Consider the following 25,961-nt stretch of genomic DNA (forward strand, 5'->3'; position numbering starts at 1 on the left):
TCTCACTGATGGGCCGCTATGGAAAGCGCCGATGGCCCGGTAGTAGGCCAGAAGCCGGGGCCTCTGGTTGCACTGCCGCCGGGGTAACCATATAGTCAGATTTCACCTTCCTACACAACCCCCCCCCCCCCCCCCCCCCAGCGAAAGGAGATAAGGCTAACCTTGCCCAGGTGAGCCTATATTGACTAAGTGGCCATACAAGGAAGTACCTGCACTAGCATGGTTGCCCCCTGTCTTATGGTCCACTAAGCAATCCCTCACCCTAAGGGTATCAGAGGGTCTCCACCATAGGGAATCACTACCTGCGGGGTGTTTTGGCAAAGTAGAACGCTGGTGCTAGGATTGAATATTGAAGTGAGGTCCCACTAAGGTTGGGCTCAGCTTCCTCAAATTACTGTCCACCATAAATGCCTTTCTTTCCATGACTGAGTTGCACTGTGCTCTCAGGGTCAACCTCTAGCTGCCTACAGCTGGGGGTTGGATCCCTTTGGCTGGAACACTGGGGGGACAGGGCGGGTTTGGAACCATTGGGTCCCAGGTTTGCCTTGGCCCTACAGAGTCCATCTGGGGGAAGTCCATACACAAGGGTAAGGGGGATCCCTAAGAGGCTTGAGGAATTTTTACCTCGCTAGGGCTAATAGACTGGGTACCCCATATCTGCTGATGGGGGGTTCCTCAGGACATTGAGCCCTGTGGGGTCCACTGGCCTCCCTGACCTCTGCAGACTTGGGCTGACTGGGACAGGGTAGAGAGGGGCAGGTTACCTGCTCCAGAATGGGTACCACCTTGGAAGGGTCCACTGCCATCAGGGGTTCTGCCAGGCCAGGCCTGATTACCTCTGGGGCAGTTCCTTCACAAGGGGATCAAGGTCAGTTCCCTGAGGAGGCTGACCCTCACCTAAAGTCTGGTGGGAGGGAGACTCTTCTTCCTCCCCAATGCTCTCCGTCTGAGTGAAGTGGTCCATAGTTTAAGGCTTCACAACACTAAAATCTGTCTGGGTTGGGGCTGTGGCCATCACAGCCCTACTAACCTTTTCAGGAAGGCCTACCATTTTGGAATGGGCTTCTTGTTCTATCTCAGCCCAGGCTGAGATCTCCAGATCATTGCCTAGTAAGCAATTTCCAGGCAAGTTTGGGGACACTGCCACGCTCTTTGGGTCAGTGACTCCTCCCCAGCTGATATGTATTACTGCCATGGCATGATCTGACCTGACTCCATCAATATTGGTCACCTGGTACGTAAACCCAGGTAAAAGCTGTTCTGGGGGTACTAGTCTCTCTGTCACAGTGGTGATACTAGCCCCTGTGTCCCTATAGGCTACAGCTGTCTGACCATTGATGTGGGGCTCCTGTGTGTACTTACCCAAGGTATTGGGACAAGCAGTGAAATTGGCAAACCCCATGTCACCATCACAGACTAGAGTTGCTTTAGTAGAGGACCTGGTTAGGCCAGAGTCCATCTGAGTTCCCCAAGAAAACCCAACCAAATTTTTGGGGGCACTCCCACCACCTGGGAGTATTACTTGGAGGAATATTTTCCTTATTGCTGGCTTTTGGGCAACTGCTGTCAGTTTTACAGAGGCCAGGTTTCTTACACACATGGGAATAAGGTTTCTTGGTAGGAGAGGAGAGTTTGGGACCCAGCCCCTCAAGAGGATTGTTTGGGCCCTGTTGTCGATTTATCTTTAGATTTATCCCCACCGTACTCTTGTGGTTTGGTAGAATCTTTCTTCTGGTCACCACCCTGATGTTTAGGCCTAACCCTGGTTCTGACCCATTTGTCTGCCTTCTTTCCCTATTCTTGGGTAGAGGTCAGATCAGCGTCCACCAGGTACTGGTGTAAAAGCTGGTTCTCACAATTATTAAGGATCTGCTCCCTCATAATCAAATTATACAATCCTGTAAAGTCTTGCACGTTGCTGCCCAGTAACCATCCTTCTAGAGCCTTAGTAGCACAATCAACAAAGTCTACCCAATCTTGAGTCTCAGCTTTTTGGGTGTCTCTGAACCTCAACCTATACTGTTCAGTGGTTAGGCCAAACCCATCAATCAGAGCACTCTTCAAGACTTTGTAATTGTCAGCATCCTCTTCTCTAACAGTGAGGAGCTTGTCTCTGCCTTTGTATGCAAAGGAGATCCACGAGATAGCTGCCCGCTGCTCCTGGGGGACCTTCTGAACTTTGCAGGCCCTTTCCAGTGCAGTTATCCATTTGTGGATGTCATCCCAAGTCTGATAGGGAGGGGCAATCTTGTTTAAGTTTCTATGGTCAAAAGACCTATCCCTACCACTAGGGATATTGCTGCCACCATGGGGCTCTAGCCCCATCATTTTTCTCTCTCTTTCAAGAGCCAGTGTTCCTTTTCTAAGGTGATTTCTTGCCTCCTTATCCTAAGCTTGGCTTCTCTCATCCTAGCTTCATGCTCCCTCGTCCCAGTGGAGAACCTCCTCCTATGAGAAGAGGCAGAATACCCTATAGATTCCCCAGAATGGTTAGATTCCACTGAAGGTGACATGTTCCTTCTAGGAAAACAAAGAGGAGAGTAAGGAGTTGCGTCCGTAGTCGTCGGACGGGGAATACTCCTGATTCCCTGGTCAAGGTTCAGAAGAACAAAATGGAGGAGTACTACCCGATGAGGGTAACTGAAGGCTTTTGTCTAAACTCAGGAAACATTGTTCCTTTGTTAGGAAACCCCTCACTCACCACCTAGTGGTGACTTGCTTCATCATCGGGGCCCACCCAAGTGGCCTAGCGTCACTTGGGTGTGCTTCAACACCTGCGATTGCAGTGGAGCTGGTAGTGAAGTGTGGGGTGCAAACAAAAAAAGGGTGTAAGTGTTAAAATTGTCCTGGTTAATGCTTTTATACAATGTTTAATAAAAAAGTAACTGGACAAAATTAAAAATATAGGTGAGATAGTAGTAGGGAAGTTACGACCTACTTATCTCTGTTTTATGTGTTGGTCGACATGTTTCTACCATAAGGGGAAAATCCCCGGTATTCCTCAGGACCAAAACAAGGAAGTGGGTGGTATGTGCCCCCTAAAAGACACACCCAGCCCTAATTCCCTGGACATCCAGAAGAAAAATATACTTCTGGGTAAGCACGCCTAGGGTTAAGGGTGCTAAAAACAAATGCTGAGGCTCTAGTCGAGCTGCATCAAGCAGGAGTAGGGCGCTATACCGGTACCAACATAATAGTTGTGTTTGGCGAAATCAGGCGGATCACCTACTTCTCCGTACTCGCTGCTTGGTACCAAGCAGCGAGTACGGAGACATGTCGACCAAGACATGTCGACGATGACCAGGAGCTGGATTCGAGCTGATCCACAAAGGATGTCGAGTGCTGCAGCGTCAGAATACGGATTGGACCCAACAAGCCTTGGCAACAGCAACCCACGCAAGATGACGAGATTGGCTTCGGTGCAGACCAGCGAGGTCTGAGGGACTAACTCCGTACCAAGCAGCGAGTACGGAGAAGTAGGTGATCCGCCTGATTTCGCCAAACACAACTATTATGTTGGTACCGGTATAGCGCCCTACTCCTGCTTGATGCAGCTCGACTAGAGCCTCAGCATTTGTTTTTAGCACCCTTAACCCTAGGCGTGCTTACCCAGAAGTATATTTTTCTTCTGGATGTCCAGGGAATTAGGGCTGGGTGTGTCTTTTAGGGGGCACATACCACCCACTTCCTTGTTTTGGTCCTGAGGAATACCGGGGATTTTCCCCTTATGGTAGAAACATGTCGACCAACACATAAAACAGAGATAAGTAGGTCGTAACTTCCCTACTACTATCTCACCTATATTTTTAATTTTGTCCAGTTACTTTTTTATTAAACATTGTATAAAAGCATTAACCAGGACAATTTTAACACTTACACCCTTTTTTTGTTTGCACCCCACACTTCACTACCAGCTCCACTGTAATCGCAGGTGTTGAAGCACACCCAAGTGACGCTAGGCCACTTGGGTGGGCCCCGATGATGAAGAAAGTCACCACTAGGTGGTGAGTGAGGGGTTTCCTAACAAAGGAACAATGTTTCCTGAGTTTAGACAAAAGCCTTCAGTTACCCTCATCGGGTAGTACTCCTCCATTTTGTTCTTATGTTCCTTCTAGGCACACCACCAACTCTACTTGGGTGGGCAGGGCTTGGGCCACTTTGGCCTTCCTCATCTCCAGGTAGAACTGGATTCTCCAGACCTAGGTCATTGACACCTGTCTGGTTGTTATCATTGTCAGAGTCCTGGTGAGGTAACTCTCCAGTGTTCTCTTCCTCTGATGCATTCACCCCATCCTCATTGCCTAACCTGTCAGGGTCTGATGCTGTTTTCAAGTCATTCAACACTAATATGTCGATCAGGCGGGACGCGTGCAGTGTCTAAACACAGCCGCAAATCACAATTGACTTTCTATGGAAAACGAACAAGTTACAATTTTAAAGATTAAGGAGACTTAGAGGTGAACTACGGTGGAACCCTTTTAGACTTAGACACTTCGAGAGTCAAGGCCCACGGGAGCACCGGAGTACTCGTGTTACCTTACCCAGGGAAGCCGGGTGCATAGGTGTCTTTTGGTGTCAGGTTTCGTTGTCGATTCCAATTGAGAGCTGCAAAGAAGTGCTGCAGGCGACCAGAGGAAAAGTGTTTGGGTAGATCCAAGGGTGGATCAGAGATCCGAAGAATGTGAAAGCAGAGGGGACAGCGTCTGGGTCACTAGCCAGGGACCAGGACGGCGGCAGGAAGATGCCAGCCGATGTTGGGTGTTTTAAGGTGAAACAGTTTAAGCTTGACTCTTCAGCCACGAGGACCAAGACATGTCGACGATGACCAGGAGCTGGATTCGAGCTGATCCACAAAGGATGTCGAGTGCTGCAGCGTCAGAATACGGATTGGACCCAACAAGCCTTGGCAACAGCAACCCACGCAAGATGACGAGATTGGCTTCGGTGCAGACCAGCGAGGTCTGAGGGACTAACTCTTTGGAGAAGAGTCAGAGCACGTCTGGAGCAACCAAGAAAGCTCAAGATACAAAGGACTGTCATTTGTGGGGACCCACTAGCCAATCGACTACAGATCGCGAAGGAGACTCGAGCGGAAATGCAAAGAGAGGGACCACGGAAAACTCGTGGAGTGTAGGCCTCTGAGCTTTAGTGCAAAAGGTGCTCAGGGCAGGGGCTTCAAATACCCCAAAGCACAACTTCGGAAAACTTCGGGAAATAGGTGCAGCTGCAAACTTGCAGGATGTCCAGGAGTTCTGGTCCCTCTTCTCTCGCAATAGCTACAGGTCTCAGCTCAGCTGGGAACTCGTGTCAGCTTCAGAGATGTCTGGAAGTCTGTGTCCAGTGTCACAGATTCTTCGAGATCTGGTGGGAGCCTCGAAAATGCAGATCAGCAAGATGCTTCCTTGGTGCCTGTTTGGACAGGGAGGTCACTCTTTGACCTCAATGGAGATTCTTCAGTCTTTCAGTCGAAATGAAATGTCGAAGGTCCAAGATTTCTTCTTCAGAGTTTTGTCCAGGGTAATCTAAAGTCCTGGGAACTGGGTTCCTATACTTATACCCAGTTTAGGGGATGGACTAACTCTAGGGTCCCACCTATGGGAGGACCTGAGGAGGGAGTGGCTATACCCCTTCCCCTTTGTCCAGTTTCGTGCCAGAGCTGGGGCTGAGTGCCCCAGCAACCGGTTTGAACTGGGAAATGCATGGAACATCTTGTGTGCCCCAGGCAGTGTCTGAAAAGCATACACTGAGTGCAACCCACCCTGCTCCAAAACACTAAAGCCTGTCTGAGGAGCAGCAGGAGGTCAGACTTGTGTCTGCTGCAGCAGCATCCATTTTGTGATGCTGAGGCTCTTTTAAACTTTAACCGGATATACCAGTGTGTACATGTCTTCTCCCTCTAGAAGGGTGGAATTCCACCACCCCTGCCAGAACTGGCATGGGAGTAGGATTCCAAAGTGTTTGACACCAAACACGACATGTTTTGATAAAGCCAAACCAAAGTTAGCATTAACCGCGAAGATTATAATGCACTTATGAGTATATGGTATGGTATGGTTAAATCATAGAAGAGCTATAAGGAGATATTTCCGAAAGCTGAGGAGGGGCTCAGCTCATGCTAGGGCACCCTCTCACACAAAACCAAGCACTCTGCCTTCAGGATTGTCAAGGCCTGCCATAGGAGTGACTTATAGGTTACTATGTGTCTATATATATAGGTAGATATAGGTATACTATATCTAAGTAAGGGGTGATTATACCGCCTTACCCAGGCTGCAAGTGCAGACCTGTGGTGTCATTATGGAAGGCTGCCCGGGGTGGCATAATACATGCTTCAGCCCCTGGTAGGCCTCTGAGGTACCTGTGCCCTGGATACCTTGGGTACCATATACAAGGACTCACAAGGGTAGCCCAGTAACCAATCTGGTATGTACCTAAAGTACATGCAATCCATTTTATAGAGAAAGCAGATAGACTAGTTCCTTGAATAGCAGGATTCCAGTCCAACTAAGTCGAAAACCAGCAAAACACCAGGTAAAAAGTTGGGGTAACCATATAGTCAGATTCCACCTTCCTATACCTTGTACCCACAATTGGCACATCTCTGGTAACAGGTAAGCCCCTTGTAAAAGGTACTATGGGTACCAAGGGCACTGTGACCAGGGAAGGCCTCTAGGTTCTGCAGCACCTATTGTGCCACCCTTAGAGACCCTGTACCTTACCACCCACACACTGCAATTGCAGGCAGTGTGTTTTGGGCAGGGAAAAGCGAAGAGTCGAAATGGCACACATCCCTCAGTGATATCCCTACAACCCACTGCCTGAGGCCTAGGTAAGTTAGCCCTCTAGCAGGGTGCACTAGCTCTTAGATGGGAGAACAGTGGCAATAGCCCTGTACACCTACAGAGTCTAAGTCCATTCTTTGACATTGTAAGTGTAAGAAAGCCATAAAGAGTATATGGTCTGGGGGTTGCTGATTATGAACTCCACGGTTCCATAATGGCTTTACTAAAGCCTGGGAAGTTTGGTAGCAAACTTCTCAGGATGTTAAACCCCCATTGATACCAGTGTGGGATTTAATGAAAAATGTACGTAGAGGGCATCTTAGAGATGATTCCTGAAAAACGACCAGCCCTGGTGTGGTTCCTGAATGGCTGCCCACCATTTGCCACCACTAGGCAGGCTTCTGGACCCTTGGGTAGAGAGCCTCTGCACTCTGGGTCCAGAAAGAAAGCCCATTCTGGGCAGAGGTGTCATGGCTCCTCATTCAGTATGGGCTAAGTCGAAGAAGAGGAAGCTTCAAAGGCCTGCCGCCTTTGTAAGCTGTCCCTGGTCTTGCTGTCCGCAGCAACTGGCTTCCACCCATTCTGCCCCCACTTTGGGCAGGAGAATCAGTGGGAAAACCAAGCTAGGAGGAGAGGTGTGGCAACCTTTGCTAACCCCACCCCTCAGGAGGGGGAGGCGAGGTGAAGCACACATCTCCTCCCTTCACACATCTCATCTTGAAGATGAGGGGATCCAGCCAATCAGGGAGAAGCTCATGCCCCCTCCCACTGTGGGCTGGCATAATACGGGGTGTACCCATACCAAGGAAGGGACCCATAGGCCCTGACCTGCACACCCCTTTAACTCCGCTAAATTTGGTATTTAGGGCATTCCTGAACCTTGCCTCCTCGGACTGAAGAGCCGTGTTTACCCAGTAAGAAGAGGACACCAACGGCTTTGGCTCTAACCATAATGCCCTGTCCCAACTCCGACCTCACTATAGTAAAACACTGGGGTGTCCAGCAGTCAGCAGCCCCCCAGAGTCCGGAGGACCTGCTCTGCAACCATCTTTAAGACTCTGTCTCCCATGAGCACCGGATTTGCTCAACCAAAGACTTACCCACAGATTCCGGATCCAGGCGGCTCTGAGATTTTGCACCACCTTGCACCCAATGCCCACGGCCTGAGTTCAAGTGGCCCAACATCAAGAGGAGGTATCCCCAGCAAACCTGACCTGGGATCTTGTGATCCCCGACCTCCCTCAAGTTTCAAGCCGATGCCTGCAGCCTCACCCTGAAGGGTCCCCCCGACCATGACTGGAGCGGATACTAGGAAGAACCCAACACCAAAAGACCCTTGCACACGATGCCCCACGGCCTTCAGTGGTTCAACCGGCTGTGTCCAGGCATCCCTGAAGAATTCAACTTACCTCTCCAGCTGGTGGTCACCTTTAGAAAGTCTCCCTGCCCAAGTCTGCAGCATCGTTGCCAAACTTAAGGTCTCCATTGGAATCCACAGAGTCCCCGAAGTCTCCATGGCACACTACACCCAACCGCCCCTCTGCCGCTGGTGACGCAGCTCCTGTGCTGATTGTTGGAACCTTCAGTGCTGACCTTATCCCCAGGGACTATGCTCTCACACCAGAGTGTCCTGCTCTTAAGCAGCCCCTTACCGAAGTCTCCCTAAGCCCCATTGGCTAACATTGGGCCCCTGCACGCTGCACCCGGCTGCCCCATTGCCGTTCGTGGTGCAACTTGCGTGCCTACCTAAAATTATGAATATGTTCCTAAAAATGTTGTCGAGTTTAACTTTGTATGAAAGTAAAAGTAACTAAACAGCAAACCTTAAAACTTCTTACTTACCGTGTATTTTGAGATCCCTGGCGTGGTATCTAGGCATACCACCTGAGTAGTTGATGTCATCTAAAAGAAATCTAGAAGTATTCTAAAAGCAATTGCTGTGTAATTTAACATGTCAAAACACCCAATTCAAACCTGAAACAATTGCAATTTCATCCACAACTGCATTTTTGTAAAGTTTTGCATTTGAGAATATATTTAACTTACCTATGCCAAGTCCTGCTTGTTTCTAGAACTAAAACATAAGTATATATTTTTTCAACTCACCTAATTAGTCTGGATTCTGTCTCAGAGTGTGTGCAATCCATCCTTGATTGAGTGAATACAATAAATTCTTAACACACCCTCCTGATAGGCCTAACTACTCGCCCACACTAACACAAACAGATCTGTTAGTACTTATCTCATTTAGCCACTGCTATGCCTCTGGGGACTCCCTGGTATAGTATATACAGAGCCAGGGTCCTACAAAAGACAAAAGAAATATAGATCTCTGGGGATATGGACCATCCGCGGATCCCCGGCGGGGGATCTGTGAAGCCACGAGCCACCAGCAACACAGTGATGGGCTGGTTGCAACCTAAGTAGAAAGTTGCAGCCACCATTTTAGATATTGGGGATTGTCCCTGAGTTGCAAAAATTCAGATCTGGGAAGGTGCCTGAATATTGCAACCAAAGTATTCCTAACAGATATTGTAACCTAAATATTTTTGTATATATTACCTCACTGGAGTTAACAATCGGCAACCTATAGTTTTGTGGACGATATTTAGGATGCAATATTTCTATCAAATTCGATTTTTGCTATTGATAGCCTGTCATACAACTAGAACCAATGTATCACAACAGGAAGTTAACGCTTCTCTACATGAACATAGACTTCTCTCTTTGCTAGTTACGCACTCTAATTTACTGTTTTGAATTAAAGGTCTGTGGTGAACCCTTCCTCAGTTGCGCATTCCAACGGTCTGAAATACCTGCCACGGTCCTGTGTTGTGATTGGCTTGCCAGTCATATCTGAATATCTTATGTGTCAGGGTTGTAGGCATTTTTTCACATTCCCTTGGGAGGCGCACAGCCCAAGTGTCCAGCAGGAAACGGCATTCAAGGGAAAGGGCAAGCCATTTTTAGCAATTGTCCTCTCTGTCACTGCCAGGCCATGGGCCCCAATGACAAGCCATATCTCGCCCACCAAGTAACCAAAGAGCTACAGTCTTTAAAACCGACAGACGACAAAGGCGTGGCTTAACATGATAAAATGGGTGCCCAGATTGAAGCTCCTCGTGAAGACGGATAAAATCCATAAATAATATTTTGCAGCAGTGCCCATCAAATGACAGCGGAGTCATACATGACACAAGTGTCCCGGGACTAGGTAGATCGGCCTATAAATGTATTTACTGAAGAAAATGCCCGCGTTTGGAACTCGGTTGCTGAGAGTGGCCCTCTTCTGCCTACCTTTACCTAGTCGCTGGGAGAGCAGAGAAGCCAATCGGACTGCAGAGAGGAAAGACCATGCCACTCGCGGTGTCTCGCTTCGAAATGGGTCTTCCTGAGTCTATGCACCAGACATAGCAGAACTACAGTGGCAGTGATTGGGTGGTTGAGGGGGTGAGGAGGGCCTTGTCCTGAGATGGAGTTAAGCTGCTGGTGGAATATAAAAGGGCAGATGCCACAAGGCACAACGGCGTGGAGCTCCCTGAACAAACGGGAAAAGATATAGATTCTCTGCAACCTAGTATGTTACGTCACATACAGAGGGCTGACACGATACCACCCGGGTATCTCTGTGCTCCAGCAGCTCATGTGTGATATTATTGGTGAGCTTCCTCAGGGAAAAGCTGATTAGCTCCAAAATGTCCAACAGTAGGGAAAGAGGGCCTGATCAGTACATCACTGGATCCCTTGTCACGTGGCAGCTAGCTTACGGAGTGTGTGAATACTCTCCCTGAATTTTTGGCAATCTGTGATTGCGAGAGACACAAATGAGTCAGTGCCTGGATTGAGGTGGATAGATCTGTGTGAAGCTTGCGGTGGCAGCGGAGGGGAGGGACTGATGCACCCATGCAGTGCTTTGAAGATAAGGCTATTTACAATGTCCGGCCTCTGGAAGGGGCGTAGCTAAACAGGAGAGGCAATAAGGAAGTCTAAGTAGATGTATAGCTGTGACACACATACTTATACAAAGAAGTCCTGCTCACGGGTGGAAAAAAGATGGGTAAATAACGGCCTTCAGAAGGCGAGGAGATTACAGATGAACCCCTCTGAGCTGACGTCACCGCTGCTGTAAAACAGAGCCCACTGACTCAATTAGTGGAAGCGCAAACAAAGGAGGCAGATAAAAAACAATGACCACCCTCAAGGGCTCCTCCACAAACACGTTCTCTGCTGAGCCAATCGCGTCCACTTGTCACAGAGGGTCAGTAAATACGATTATCAGATGGCTTTTGACTTGTTAACCATCATATCTCCACCTCACCTCCTGCTTGTTCGGGAATATTCCTGACAGGGACAGTCCAACGAGTTATTCAGCCACGGCCATTGTCTTTTCACATAATTGCCAGACAACAGATGAGATTTATTATTTGACACTGCACGGTAGTTTAAATAACAACGACCGTTAGTGCTGTTCTCAAACTCATAAACAAAAACAGAGCTGGTTCTACCATAAATGTACGTTATTGTAGCATTTATATAGTACTTAAACCGCAGGTGGGCTGCTGACGTGCTGGCACGCAGGTAGGATGCTGCTACACCATGCGGAAGGATGTGTGGCCGGAGTGTTCCGTTAGTATTGGGTATGGCGCAGTGCTTAGCAGAGTGTGGTGAATTAAAGGAGCGCGACGGATAGAAGCGGACCTAGGTTGACATAGGTTGGCAGCATTGGCTAAGTGGACAGGCCCCTTTGTGGTTTTTGATCGACTCAAACGCTAAATAAAACAAACAAGGCAGAGGGGTTATACAATAAAGAAGACTGATACAGTGATTAGCAAGAACACCTCAGGCTTGAACCAGACTGAAATTGTCCCATTAATCACAAATCAGACAACAACAGACCCACGGACCACGGTCAATTATAACGCATGTGAAACACACGAGGCGTCAGGCGCTCCCTACCTGGACTCCCCACCTCTCTTCATAGCACTGCTCCATGTCGAGACTCCTCTGGCAGGCAGCTAGACGGCACTGAAAAGCAGGCCGTCAGCTCCGTTGAGCTCTGGCGGCAGGGAGGCGAAAGGCTGCGCTCTCAGAGGTAACTCCTCCCAAGTCCTGCCTCCTCCACCTGCCTATCACACATCTCTCCACCTTCACCGATGCAACATCGCCTCCAGCCATGACAGGGATGAGTGCAACCTGCTTTTATGTCAATAAACCCTCATGCACAAGTTCAACACAAAGCTCCGTTATTTTAACGCCTTTATTTATTCGTCTCTGGCATGGTAGATGGGCTAACCTACGTGGAGCTTTGGGCGAATTACATTTGCAATCTAGCCCTACCACTTTCTTTCGTGTCTCGCTCGCACTCTCACTATTTTGCGTCTTACCGAGAAAGTTAAGAGAGGTGTAGGGCACATTATCATTCACTCCTTGGTTTCCAGAGAGAAACCTACTGCCACATTTTTTGGTGACAGATATATAGGATAAGTAGGGAGACCAACTGGCATAGGCAGGGTCGGATTGGGATCACAATTTGGACCGGGCACTGACGAAAAAAGTGGCCCACATTCGCGGGGCGTGGCCCACATTTGCAGGGTGTGGCCCACATTCGCGGGGCGTGGCCCAGATTCACAGGGCGTGGCCCACATTCGCGGCCGTACCCTTTCATGAAACACACAAAGAATGTAAGTGGGAGGATATTGTTCTTGGGAAGGACACAGGGCCAGGGTGACAATGTCCTACAAGCTGAGCACAGATTCCCTCACTATCCACCTCCCATGGTACCCCTCATCGCTAAATAGACCCTCGCTCATGTGTATGTCATTTATTTTACAGTACTGCTCCGCCCAATGTAGGGTGTTGAGCGCTTCAGCTCACACACTTATTGTTCAGAGACAATGACTCATATAAGTATGTAAATCAATGTATAGGAAATGTTACTTAAGGCAAGGAGGGCTACAAGGTGTCGGAGTCACAAGGCATCAATACTGTTAGGTACTATATGCAGGGTCACTGGAATTATGCAGCAGGGAGGGCTGAATTATGCTGCAGGGTTGATTAAATTACTTTTTCAAGAAAAGGGAACTTATGCAGCGTAATGCTGCAAATTTTGTCATAGTATTACCATAATTTTTTCTAATTTGTGTACATTTCAATACTTTCTGGTCATAGGTTGCACCTCATTAGTACCTGTATAACACCCAAATATAGTAATATGCAAAGGAAGGTGACCAGTCAACCTTTACAAAGGGCCTTTGCAATACATCACTGCCCTTTTCATTATTTTTTAACCATTTGAGGTAGCAACCGTTTTTAAATTAGAATTTTCAGATATATTCAGCTAATGATGGATTATGTGGCACATGTGACAAATCCATCCATCATACGAAAACTGTTGAAGCCGCATAATTGCACAATTCCAGTGACCCGGAAATACAAACTGAGGATATAACACATAAAAAAGTGGTTGGGGTTGTCTTTACAATTCTAATACAAATAAATACTTTACTCCGCATGTTACACTTTGCGCCTTACAAGAGGCGCATTATGCCTCTATGCTTCGTTATGATGAGTCAAAACCGGGATTAGTGAAACCTCAGATCTCTCAAAGAGATACATTAATCACCAGAGTTAAAGAGACATTTTTGTTATGGCCCAAAAATTGCAGTAGTGCAAAGTACTCAGAAGTCTTTGCCTTTCATCCTGTCGGATATTTCAAAATGTAGCTTAGTTCTCCAGCACGGCTCTTCCACAAAAGCAGCATGCAGTGTCCTAGGCCTATGCAGAGGACGGCACGCCATACGCTGTAACTACACAAGGGCCCATTTCAAGGGATTAGCCAGAAAAATAAAATACCCACACTTTATATGGCACTAAATAAAGGAGCAAAGTGAGCTATCCTGGTCTATCATTTTGAAGTCTGTGAAAATTGTTCCCCTGGTAAAAGTTTGCAAAAATAATGCAAAATTATGCTTTTTACAGCAGGAAAGAAACTTTGTCAAAAAGTGCATTTACCTATATTGATGTTTGTCTTTTATTCTTTCCGTCTTTAAATTTTCTTTCTTTCCTTATGTCCTTCTTTCTATCCACCTTTGTCATCTAATTTCTTCTTTACATCCTCCATTTATTTTCTTTCTGTCTGTGCATCCTTTCATTTAGTCTCAGTCTCTCTCTAATCTTTAAAATCATATTTCATTTTCTTTTCATATTTCCATATTCCACATTAACATTCATTTGTGTTCCATTTTTCCATTTGATCATCCTCTTGTCCTTCCTTCCATTGTTAAATCTAAATATTTCTCTTTCTTTCCAGCATTCTTTCAGTATTTGCATTCTATTCTTCCTTCGCTTTCTCCCTCTATTTGCCTTGTGCTTTTTTTTTACTTACCATTATCATAATTTTCTTTCTGTCGCCCCTATTGGCTACTTCGGCACCCCCTGCCCCTCTGCGGCCCCCACCTCCCACACACTTATGCTGTGTTACAGTGATTATTCTAGCCTTATTTACTTGTTTTTTATCCTGCCCTGTGCTGATCTGCGAGTCACAGATCAAAGGAAGGGCCACAAAACACTTTTCTGACATCCTCCACACGCCCCCCACCCCGTGCTTCCTTACATCTCTGGCCCATTGTCATTCTTTAAAAAAAAAAAAAAAAGTAAAATGTAAATTGATACTTGTATAGCACACTACTCACCCGCAAGGGTCTCAAGGCGCTTGTACGAATACCGCTGTGGAACCCGTCCCGGCTTTCTTCCCTGTGAGGCGTCCACTCCTGGGCACCCCCAGGGTGGAGGCCAGGCATCCTTAGTGTTGTGGGGGCTGTTGTGGAGATTACACAAGCTATTGCCCAGAGTTGCAGAGTGGGACTCCATGATTAGAATAGGCACTGAGGCGAGAATTATCAGGTCCGTGGAATTTTGAGTCCAAGACCCGCCAAGCCGGGGAATTGAACCCTGGTCCTGGGCTAGACCTCTGCATCAGGGTCTGCCGCTCTAGCCATTGAGCCACACTTCTCCACACATCTCCAATCAGAATGACAATGGGCCCGTACAAAGACTGAGCGAGGTCGGGGAGGGGCTGCTGCTGCCTCAGAGAAGTGCAAGCTGGCACAGCCTGCTGCCACCCCCAAAATTACGGACAAAAGGCGTCCGTGAAAGAAATACTCACGGACAACGGACAAGGGCCAAAATAACGGGCAGTCCGTGAAATTTACGGACGGTTGGTCACCCTAACGCTAAGTGATTTCATACGCCGGGGCAGCCGAACAGCGAACCAAGGAAGCAAGGCAAGCTCCCAGGAAGAAACGAGGCAAAATCACAAAGGCGCCACCAGCAACAATAAGAGGGAAGGACCCTGGAAGTAGCATGAAGACAAAAGGCAGCAGGCACCGCAAGGAACAGGATAACAGGATACACAGGAACACCGCCTTTGTCACCAAAAATGTTATGTCGAGGTCAGTGAATCCAAAGACACAGGAAGTAGACTGTTCATATCCTGGTCACACCAAGCATCTTTTATTTAGTAAATAAACCCCACCCCTAATGAACAAACAATTAACACCTGGTATATATACACCGGGCGGTCCATCGTTACCCCTTCCGGGTAACAGAAATGGCGGCGGCCACATCACAACCAGCTACCAATTAAAGAAAGTGTTAAGGGATTATGGGGTGTATGTATCAAATACCGTAATTGCGATTCTCAAATAGAGATTTTTAGAGAATCGCTATTTGAAATCGCAAAACGGGATGTAATAAAAAATGTGCAGATAGTTTGCGATTCCTTGACATTCCTTAATTGCGATTCGCAAATTGTAAATCGCAATTAAGGAATACCTTCCCATTCATTAGAAATGGGAAGCCATTCGCAGTTTGCGAGTACCCATTAGTTACTCGCAAATTGCGAATGCAATTTCAAGGGTGCAAGGATGTCATAAAGACACCCTTCTGCACCCCTGAAATGAGCATGTGTGCCCATGTGGCGCACATGCATGCCCTAAGGGCATGTATGCGCGCCACATGGCACTTTGAAAAATGCCAAAAAGTGCATTTTTCAAAGAAATCGCAAATTACTAACAACTTGAAGTTGGTGGTAATTTGCGATTTCTTAAGGAGAAATCACACAACTTAGGTGCTTTCTACATCGCATTTAAGGAATCGCTATTTGCGAATCCTTAAGTGCATTTGCACATCACAAATCACAAATTTTGCGATTCCCTATTTTGCAAGAGCCTTTTGGGATGATACATCCCTATAGGCTTTTTCCTGTTCGGAAATGGGCTTCATACATATGCCCCTATATTCATACATGCATTTTTAATATTGCTCCAATTGGTTTTCATGCAACAAGTGCAATTTGCAACAGACAGCACTCATCGATAGGTGTCTCTCCGACGCCTTTCGACAATGCCTGTAGGAGTCAATAAACATCCCATTTGTGCTATAAACGATTGTAGTAGAGACCAGTAGCACTACCAGAGGACAAAAGAAAAAAGCAAAGGTTTAATGCAAGAGAAAAAATACCCACAAAATACTCTAAACATATGAAACAGTTGGGAACTTGCTCTGGAAGTCCTGGGGTTAGGCAGCTATGGTCATTTGGGGGTTTTCAATTACCACTGCAATCATATTCGGAGAATTTTAACGCCATATATGGATATTTGCAACTCTGCTCTATCTACCAGTAATATATTTAACAATAATAATTTGGGGAATCATGTGGGGGGGGCTTGCGGTTATCATTAGCCAGTAAAGCAAGCCCATCTGCGCCCGTCGCCACCAGACCATGATCAGCGCCAGGAATCCTGGACCTCCGCAGCGCCAACGCTATGACAGAGCGACACTCCACATGCTCAACCCAGGCCACAACAATAACTGCAAGCTAGCATCACCAGCCGACACCCACGAACCCTTCAGCTGTCACCGATGCCGGCACACCTACAGCACCACCAGGAACACAGGTGAGGACAACCCGCCTGCAAAAAACACCTGAACCAAAGACCCTACAATGCATCCTCCTCAACGTCAGATCACTCCACAAACACGCCACTGAAATCTGGGACCTCCTCAACAGCACCGCCCCAGACGTAGCATTCTTCCCAGAAACCTGGACCAAAACCACCGTGGGACCTGACATCGCCATAGCCATTACCCAAGGATACAAGATCTCCAGGAAGGACGGCCACTCCCACCCCGGAGGAGGAATCGCCATAGTCCACAAATCCATCCTCCGCCTGAACACACTACCCGATGAGCCAACAGACCTGATGGAACACCTGCACTTCAAGATACTGGCCAGTCCTACCACCACCCTCCGGGAAACCCTCATTTACCAACCCCCTGGACCCCATGGACCATTCGCCAATTACATCACAGACATCAACTCCCCAAATGGCATTTCATCCACCAACTGCACCCTGCTGGGAGACCTCAACTTCCACCTCGACAACCAACTAGACCACAACACCACATCCCTCCTGGATAACCTCCCCAACATTGGACTACAGCAAAACTTGTGACTGAACCCACGCACTCAGCCGGACACACCCTTGACCACCTCTTCACAACAGGAAACTCCATCACTTTCAGCCGCACCACCGAACTCCCTTGGCAGACCATTGATGCATCCACTCAGGGCTTTAAGTTGGATAAAAAAACTGGGGGGTCTCTCAAAGGGGCGTGGTCAATGTAATTGAGGGCATGGCTTAAAAACACGTAAGCTAAAAATGTGTGCTTAGCATTGTGTGCCACCCGGCTGGTATTTTGCTGTTTCTGTCATTGCATCCAGATATATGACACAACAAGTAACATCATACTTACAACAAGTCAGCACTTTTGGCTTTGTCAAAAGTTGTAAGTTGCATAAGATAAATAAGCCACAACTATGGCTTGTATACAACATTGAAAACGCTTCCACTAAAAGCCCTGTTGACACCACGACAATGTTACTGCTGCTGAGTTTCAAAAAGAGAAGGGAAATCCAGAGAGAAAATGACTCTCTTTAGAGGATTTCCCTTCCCCTATAACACTCGCAAAAACACGGACTGCTTGTGCCAGGGCACCAAACAGAGCCCGATCGAGACCCCCTTTAAAAAACTGCTGGTGCTCAGACACAGTGAGACCCGGCCCACTTAAAGCCCTGCATCCACTTCACCTTCAGAGCACCCACCAGCCACAGACACCAGCAGCTGCTCCCACAAAGAAACTGGACAAATATCACTGAAGACCAGCTCACCTCCTCACTGAGCAACTCCACCACGACCGCCCCAGAAGACGACACCCCCAACACCGCTGCCCAAATTCTACACAGATGGATCGCCAACAGCGTCAACACCATAGCCCCCCTCAAGAAGAACAAGAACGCACACACCAAGAAGGCCAGATGGTTTACACTCAAACTCTGAGAGTCCAGGTGCACCTGCTGCCTCCTCGAGAAGACCTGGAGGAACTCCAACTCCACAGAATCCTACAACAACTTCAAAGCCATCACCACCACCCACTACCAGCTCATCTGAAACACAAGGAAAACTGCGATTGAAGACAAAATCTTCACCCACGCACACAACAGCAAAGAGCTCTTTAACATCATCAAGAAGTTCGCCCAACCCTCCAGTGAGTCGACTGATATTCCCCCCTCATAAGAGCTCTGCAACAACCTCAGCACCTTCTTCCACCGAAAAATCAGAACATCTATGACAACTCTGTCGAAGACATCCAACACACGAAACCCCCGCAAGCCACCCCGACATCCTGAAGCCAACGATTGACAGCTGGACAGCCCTCACCACCGAAGACACACTGAAGACGATGAAGTCAATCCACACCGGGTCCCACAACGATCCCTGCCCCACAACATTTTTAACAGAGCCGCCGACACCATTGCACCTATGTTCCACCACAAAATCAACCGATCCCTGGAAAATCAACCGATCCCTGAAGAACGCCTCCTTCCCCGATGACTGGAAACACGCCAAGATCAACCCCCTCTTGAAGAAACCCTTGGAAAAGCAGCTGCCTACAATTCGACTCTGACAAAACAGAAGTACTCATCATGGGCCCAAACCCTGATGCTTGGAAGGACACCTGGTAGACCCCCGCCATATGTAGCCCACCCACCAACACAGACCACAAAAGCAACCTTGGAATCATCCTAGACTCCAAGCTCAAAATGGACCGCCAGATCAACTCTGTCACATCCTCCTGCTTCTACATCCTCCGCCTCCTACGTAAGACCTTCAAATAGATTCCCCTCGAGCATAGAACATTTTTTACCCACGCTCTTGTCACCAGCAGACTTAACTACGACAACGCACTCTATGCCGTAATAAACGAAAACCTCACCCGCAAGCTGCAAAAAATCCAGAACGCCGCTGCAAGACTGGTCCTCAACCTACCACAACACTGCCACATCTCCCAACACCTGCGCACACTCCACTGGCTCCCCATCGAGTCTAGAATCACCTTCAAGACCCTCACCCAAGCACACAAAAGCCCTCCACAACACCGGACCCGCATACCTCAAAAGCCGAATCAACTTCCACACACCCCAAAGAACCCTACGATCAGCTTTGCTCTCTACGCCGTGGTCCCCACGCCAGAAAGACAAGATCAGGAGGCCGCTCCTTCTCCTTCCTCATGGCCAGAGCATGGAACGCTCTCACGCTCCTCCTCAGGCAGACATCATCACTCCCCATCTTCACGAGAAACCTCAAAACCTGGCTCTTCCTCAGACGCCCTCCTTGATGGACTGGAATCTGTACCTCCCCTCCTCCCCTCCTCCCCAGCGCCTTGAGACTCTTACGGGTGAGTAGTCGTACTTTAACAAACCCATGATTGATTGAGTACTGACGCCAAATCTATACATCTTAAACTTACCATGATCTTTATCAGTATAGAAGTAGCAGAATGCCTAGCCAGCATGTTTCTGGAGTGAAGATGTTCGATCTCCACATAAAATTTTCCCTCGCCCTATGTCATGCCAATAATTCACTAGGTGCGGGCAATCCCACAACACAAGAGAAAAACCTGCTTCCTCAACTCCACACTAAGGAGAGCAATTGGGTGCACTGGTGTATATCTCCCTAATACTCTTAGGGCTTCTGTAAAAAACAGTATATTGCAAGTATGAACGCCGTCAATTTGGGATGTAGTGGGAGCATTATTTAATACCACCCTCCACTTCTATCTGACTAAGTCTCTTTCCTCATCACTGAGCCAGGTCCCACAGGGACCAGTAGGCCAGTTTTTATTTTCCTTCAGTATTGCTTTGTATGATATTGTGATCCCTGACAGCCTTCTGTTCATCGACCATTAGTAGTATGGTTACTCTAATTTTCTTCTCAGTGTGTTCCATCATATTCATGCCTCAGAGGTCCTGCATTAGATCAAATAATTTCCTGTGCAGACCATATCAATCAATCAGGGTTAGTAAAGCGCAGCTACTCTCCCGCGAGGGTCTCAAAGCGCTAGGGGGAGGGAAGGCATGGCTCAGTTGAGTGCTGGGGTGATCCGAAGAGCCATGTATTGAGGTCCTTCCTGAACTGGAGCAGTGCAGGGACTTGCTGGAGGAGGAGGGGAGGTCATTCCAGGCCTTCGCTGCAAGGTAGGAGAAGAACACTTTTTTCCCATTCTGGTCTTGTACATGTGTGGCATGGTGGCTAGAGAGAGGTCAGCTGATTGGAGGGGTCTCTTGGGTGTGTGAAAGGAGAGGCGATCATTTAGGTATGTAGGTCTGATGTTGTGGAGGTCCTTGTATGCGTGAGTGAGGAGCTTGAAGGTTATTCTTCTTTCGGTGGGAAACCAGTGGAGGTTGCAGAGGGATTGGGTGATGTGGTTGTGACTGGGTATGTCTAGGATTAGTCTAGCTGCAGCGTACTGGATGGTCTGGGGTTTGCGAAGAAGTTTCTTGTTGATTCCGGCATCGACGGCATTGCAGTAGTCCAGTCTGCTACTGATGAAGGCATTTCATGATTGAATCGAAAGGGATCCATCTGAACCTTTTTTGAAGTATGCAGAGTGTGTTGAAGCAGGCCGAGGATACGATATTGGTTAATCATGAGTGATGAGTCAAGTATGATGTCGACGTTTAGTGCGTGGTCCATCAGGGTGGGGGGGGTTTGAGGGTGGGGGGCCACCAAGTGTGGTCCCACATGAAGTGGGTGGAGCCATGGATAAGGACTTCTGTTTTCTCAGAGTCAAGTTTCAGGCAGCTCTTTTTCATCCAGGTGGCAACGGCTTTCATCCCTTGTTGGAAGTTGTACCTGCTGATGTTGGGTTCTTTGGTGAGGGAGAGGATGAGCTGGGTGTCGTCGGTGTAGGAGACGATGTTGAGCCTGTGTTTTTTGACAATTGTTGCTAGGGGGCCATGTAGATGTTGAATAGGTTGGGGCTGAGAGAGGATCTCTGGGACACTACACATCTGGTTTCTGGTGGTTCTGAGAGATAGGGCGGTAGTCTGACTCTCTGGGTTCTGCCTGTGAGAAATGAGCATGACCAGTCAAGAGCCTGTCCGCGGATCCCGGCGTCGTGGAGTCTGTTGGCTACTGTGCGGTGGGAGACGGTGTCGAAGGCAGCTGAGAAGTCCAGCAGGATGAGGGCTACCATTTGGCCCTGGTCGAGGAGGGAGCGGATTTCATTGGTGAAAGCGTGTAGGGTGGTCTCAGTGGTGTGGTTCTTGCGGAATCAAGATTGATACATGTCCAGGACATTGATGGCTTCGGTGAAGTTTTGCAGCTGGGTGTTGATGGCCTTTTAGATCACCTTGTTGTGAACGTATCTAGGACCCTAATTAAATATTCCAGATTTATGCCCTTATGTGGTTATAACAAATCATATCCTTATAAAGGCATAAGAATCATATCCATATTTAGTCATAACCAATGCAGTCCAAATACGGCAAGGCTACTTCCCTAGACTTCTAGAAAGTACAACACGTTCTTTAAACAAACCAAGCCTCCAGCAGCCCGGGAATTCACCCTGCTTTGTTTTGATTTGTCCTAAAACTCCTGAGAGTCCTGAAAGAACTGCCAGGTCTTAGTGACAGTTCTTAGTGACGTCTTATGTCCAACCTTACGTCAAACACGGCACCTTCCAGGTATAAATATACCAGCATTTGCCTTAAGCAACGCACAGTGGTTTGGAGCAGAGCGGCTATCTACTTACCCAAAGCCCAGCTGATGCGAGTGCCGAAGGAAGCCGACCCTCCCATTCAACGCACTCAGGGAGGCGCTGTCTTTTCTCCTGCCGAGAAATCCAGCTCCAGTGTTTCCAGTCACCCTTGCGGGTTGCTGGGAGATCGAGTCCTGAGAAAGAGATACAAGACCTCCTTCATTCTAAAACCAAGGTACGGAGCTGATTAGACCCATAGAGAATTCTTGATTCAGATTCTTGGCAAAACTAACTGAACTTAAACTGCAGATCACTTACTCCTTCCCATGTACTAGGCTTAGGTTAGGTACACCGGGGTAGGCGTGTTTTAGAAACACCAGTTGAGTACGTTTAGTCAACTTTTATCATTGTATGTAACTGTATATATTTAATCAGTTTTAAGTATCATATGGCTCAGAAACCATATAAATGCTTTTACAGTATTATTTCATAATAATCCTTTTACTGTACGCACTTTACTTTATGACAAGTATTGCAATTGTGGCAATTCATTTCTCTTGCATGAGAACGAAGACTGCTCAATAAATAACAACTTTTATTGAAAACGCCCGTCTCTCTATTTCTCTGCACTCTGGTGAAACTAAGCATGCACGATTGACTGAGTGAAATAGCTATCTATTGTTTTCACACAACTCTGGAGATATACTCCTTCTTCTGAAGGGAGCAAAGTTGTCATGTTTATGCGGTTCTCAAAAACAATGGGAGAGGTAGGGAAGTGTAGGAACACTCTCTTAATCCCCAGTTATATATCAATAAACAAAAAAAGAGAGGTTCATGTCTCTCAAAAAGCCACTTGGATGGAGCCACCAGATTCAAGATATTCACACCCTATTTGGGTTTGAAGGAAAGCCCTCACACACTGACCTAGTCAGTGTCATGCTTCATCATCGGGCCCCACCGAAGAGACCTAGTGCCTCTTCGGTGTGCTGCGACGCCAGAAGACTGCGGAGCTGGTATTGTGTAACGGGAGTGTTGTGAGGATGAATAAACTTAAACTTAAGAAGTGTCTAAAGGGTATCTAAAAAATTTTTATTAGTGATCCCTAGGACACAGATATAAAGGTGCTATGTGTCTGAATTGTAAAAGCCAAGGTAATGGTTGGTTTAATTCAGATATAGCATTAAATTAATATGTCAACATGTTTCAGCCTTAGTGTTGGTTTGATTTTACCTAGGCATTCGTCAGGACAATGATAAACCCCGGCGGTATGGGCTCTCTAATCACCCACCCTAACCTGGGGACGTGAAAGTGAAAAAAATAAAAGTGTTTAAAGTGCAAAAAAATTGGAAGAGCTAATGCTCATTCCAAAAATCACTCCTGATTTGGAGTGTCTCGGCACCTGTGGAATAAAAAGTACGGACAGACATATAAGACAAACAAACAATTATTTGTAGGACTATGCCAAAGTACTTTTACGGCTCATGGTGTTCCAAATAAGTGGCAGCAAACGTGTTCCCAGAATAACTACTAGCGTTAAGCACCTTCCACATACCCTATAGGGAAGATATAACTAGTTCTGGGAAGTGTGGTGAAAAAATAGTGATTAAAAATAAGCCATCAATGACTTCAAGGGGTTAAAATCACATGGTATCAGTGTTTCAGAGGATCAATAGACAAAGAGTCAGTGACCCCCGCACGCAAGTATAATGTAAAAACAGGTCTCACTTTAAAGCTTGGCGCTATCTGCACCATGGGTCTCAGGAGGGGGGTTGGAGTGTCCCTGGCACATCCTAAAGGTAAAAGAAAATAGGCTAGAAACATACGGAATCGCGTTTGACTTAGCTCGATAGTATGGAGTTGGTCCGATCCTCTCTGTCGATTTACTCACGCCCTCAGCACTCTCAGCCCACTTGTACACCTAGTACTGCCTCTACCGGACCCCGACGATGAAGAACGGGGCCGGTGGGTTTGTTTATGAATGGCTGTGAAACGCTGTTCGCGCTCTTCCGGGTGGGCGTGGTTCTACCAGACCGAGGCCAGGGAGTTCTATCCCGAGGGCGCGGTCGCTAGAGCTAGGTGAAAACGAGGCTTGGATGCACTCGCGGTCGCTAGAACTAGGTGAAAACGAGGCATGGATGCACTCGTTGTCATAGCAACCTCTATTTCAGAGAGACACGCAACTAACGGGCCAGTCCTTCAAACCGAGGCTTGGTTATCCTGGTTGTCATGGAAACCTCGATGCCAGCCTCGTGTGATGTTTACTGGTTGAGGTTTTCTTTTTAGGCTTTTGTTTTTGGTGTATATTATTACAGAAGGGAACAGAATTAACCATATAGTACAGGGAGTGTACGGCTAGAACTAGGTGAAAACGAGGCTTGGATGCACTCGTTGTCATAGCAACTTCTATTACAGAGAGACACGTAACTAACGGGCCATATAGTACAGGGAGTGTACGGCTGCAAGACAACCTAGGGTTTGTTGTCCTGCGAGTTATTGAGGGTGATAACATTCCAACGGGGCTTGCTATTATGCCAGTGTAACATCGTATGAATAGGATAGTGTGTTTGTATGAGCTCTACTTAAATATACCTGTTATTCTGAGAGCGCAAAGTTACTTATGCGCAATGTTATTAGCTGGAGCGCTGTTGATCGGACATACATGGTTCATGAGTTGTTTAAAGGACATTTGAATCAGAGGCTTTTAGCTGAGTACATTATTCCATGGAATGTCATCATTGAGCCCAATGATGTTGGTTCCTAGACGATACACCCACCGTTGCTCTTTCTCAAAGAGTCTAGTAGGAATATTCGTGGTACCTGTAATTCTCTCAATTATTGTCCATCTCATATCATTTGGAGTATGGTTTTGTTCAAAAAAATGACGGCTAAGTTTTGTTGTTAGTTTTTTGCATCGGATATTACTCCGATGCTCACCAATGCGCTGTTTCACCTTTCTTGTAGTCATGCCGACGTAGCGTAAGGAACATGGACAGGTTATCAAATAAATCACATTATTTGAGTTGCAATTTGTATGGGCAACTTGTGTCCAGATTTTACCTGGTTCCAAAGTTAATGTTTTTGTGGCTTCTGTGAGATGGCATATACTACAGTCTGAACAGGGATAATGTCCTGTGATGGGAGGAAGACCCCATGCTGAAGTGACTGAAGATGTTTGAGGGTCAGTCTTGTTTTTAGGGCGGGTGTGTACTAGGGCATCTCTTAAGCTTCGGCCTTTTTTGAAAGAGAACAAAGGTTTTTCCCAGTCTTTTTTTGCTGATTTTACGATGCTCCAATGTTTATTTATGGTTTTTTTCATGTAATTTGAGAGCCCATTGAATGTTGTCACACAAGTAAGTGGCATTGCTTCTTGATTGTTGACTTTTTCTTCTAGTAAGGCTTCTCTCGGCTGATTCCTGGCTCTTTTCAAGCCTTTGTTGAGGATGGCAGAGGGATATCCTCGGTCTTTCAGTTTTTCAGTTAGGCTTGCGGCTTGTTCCTTGAAATCAGTGAGTGTACTACAGTTCCGCCTTAACCTCAGGTATTGCCCGTAGGGGAGGTTTTCTTTTAGGGGGCGTGGATGAAAACTACTAAATTCTAGTAGATTATTTCTTGCTGTCGGTTTATGATGAGTTTTTGTCGTTAAACCTGTGCCAGATATTGTGATCACTACGTCCAAAAAAACAATATCAGTTTTACTTGTAGTATTCGTGAATCTCAAGTTGTTGTCTAAGGTATTAATCCACAACAGGAAAGCTTTTAGATCACTCTCATTGCCTGTCCATAATAGCAAAATGTCATCAATGTAGCGCTTCCATAGAAGCATTGATGACCGAAATTTTGCAGTTGGAGGAAGAATGTGCTGGGCTTCAAAATCCGCCACGTACAGCCCGGCCACACTAGGAGCAAAGGTACTCCCCATAGACGTGCCCGAGCGTTGAAGGAATAGCTTGTCCTTGAAAGAGAAGAAGTTTTCTTTAAGTGCTATTGTTGCACAGTCAATAATGAATTTTTTGGGAGTTTGATATTCCCATTCGATTGAATCCAATGCCTTCCCCAGGACTTTGATGGTATCGTCCT

General features: G+C 47.1%; 1 protein-coding gene across 3 annotated transcripts in view; it reads right to left on the reverse strand.

Moving 5' to 3' along the window:
• The window catches only part of EXOC3L2 (exocyst complex component 3 like 2), a 465,790-nt gene that overhangs the window by 336,008 nt on the left and 103,821 nt on the right, over window positions 1-25,961 (reverse strand). Inside the window, exon 1 of one of the 3 annotated variants that reach the window (XM_086938384.1) lies at window positions 11,739-11,888. The exons of the other annotated variants lie outside the window; for them this stretch is intronic. The gene's annotated coding sequence lies outside the window, so the exon portion shown is untranslated. Of the gene's footprint in view, window positions 1-11,738; window positions 11,889-25,961 lie in introns of those variants that run through there. 3 annotated transcript variants of the gene reach the window in all.

This window comes from Lissotriton vulgaris, chromosome 9 (genome assembly GCF_964263255.1).
Source record: "Lissotriton vulgaris chromosome 9, aLisVul1.2, whole genome shotgun sequence".
Taxonomy (NCBI): Eukaryota; Metazoa; Chordata; class Amphibia; order Caudata; family Salamandridae; genus Lissotriton; species Lissotriton vulgaris.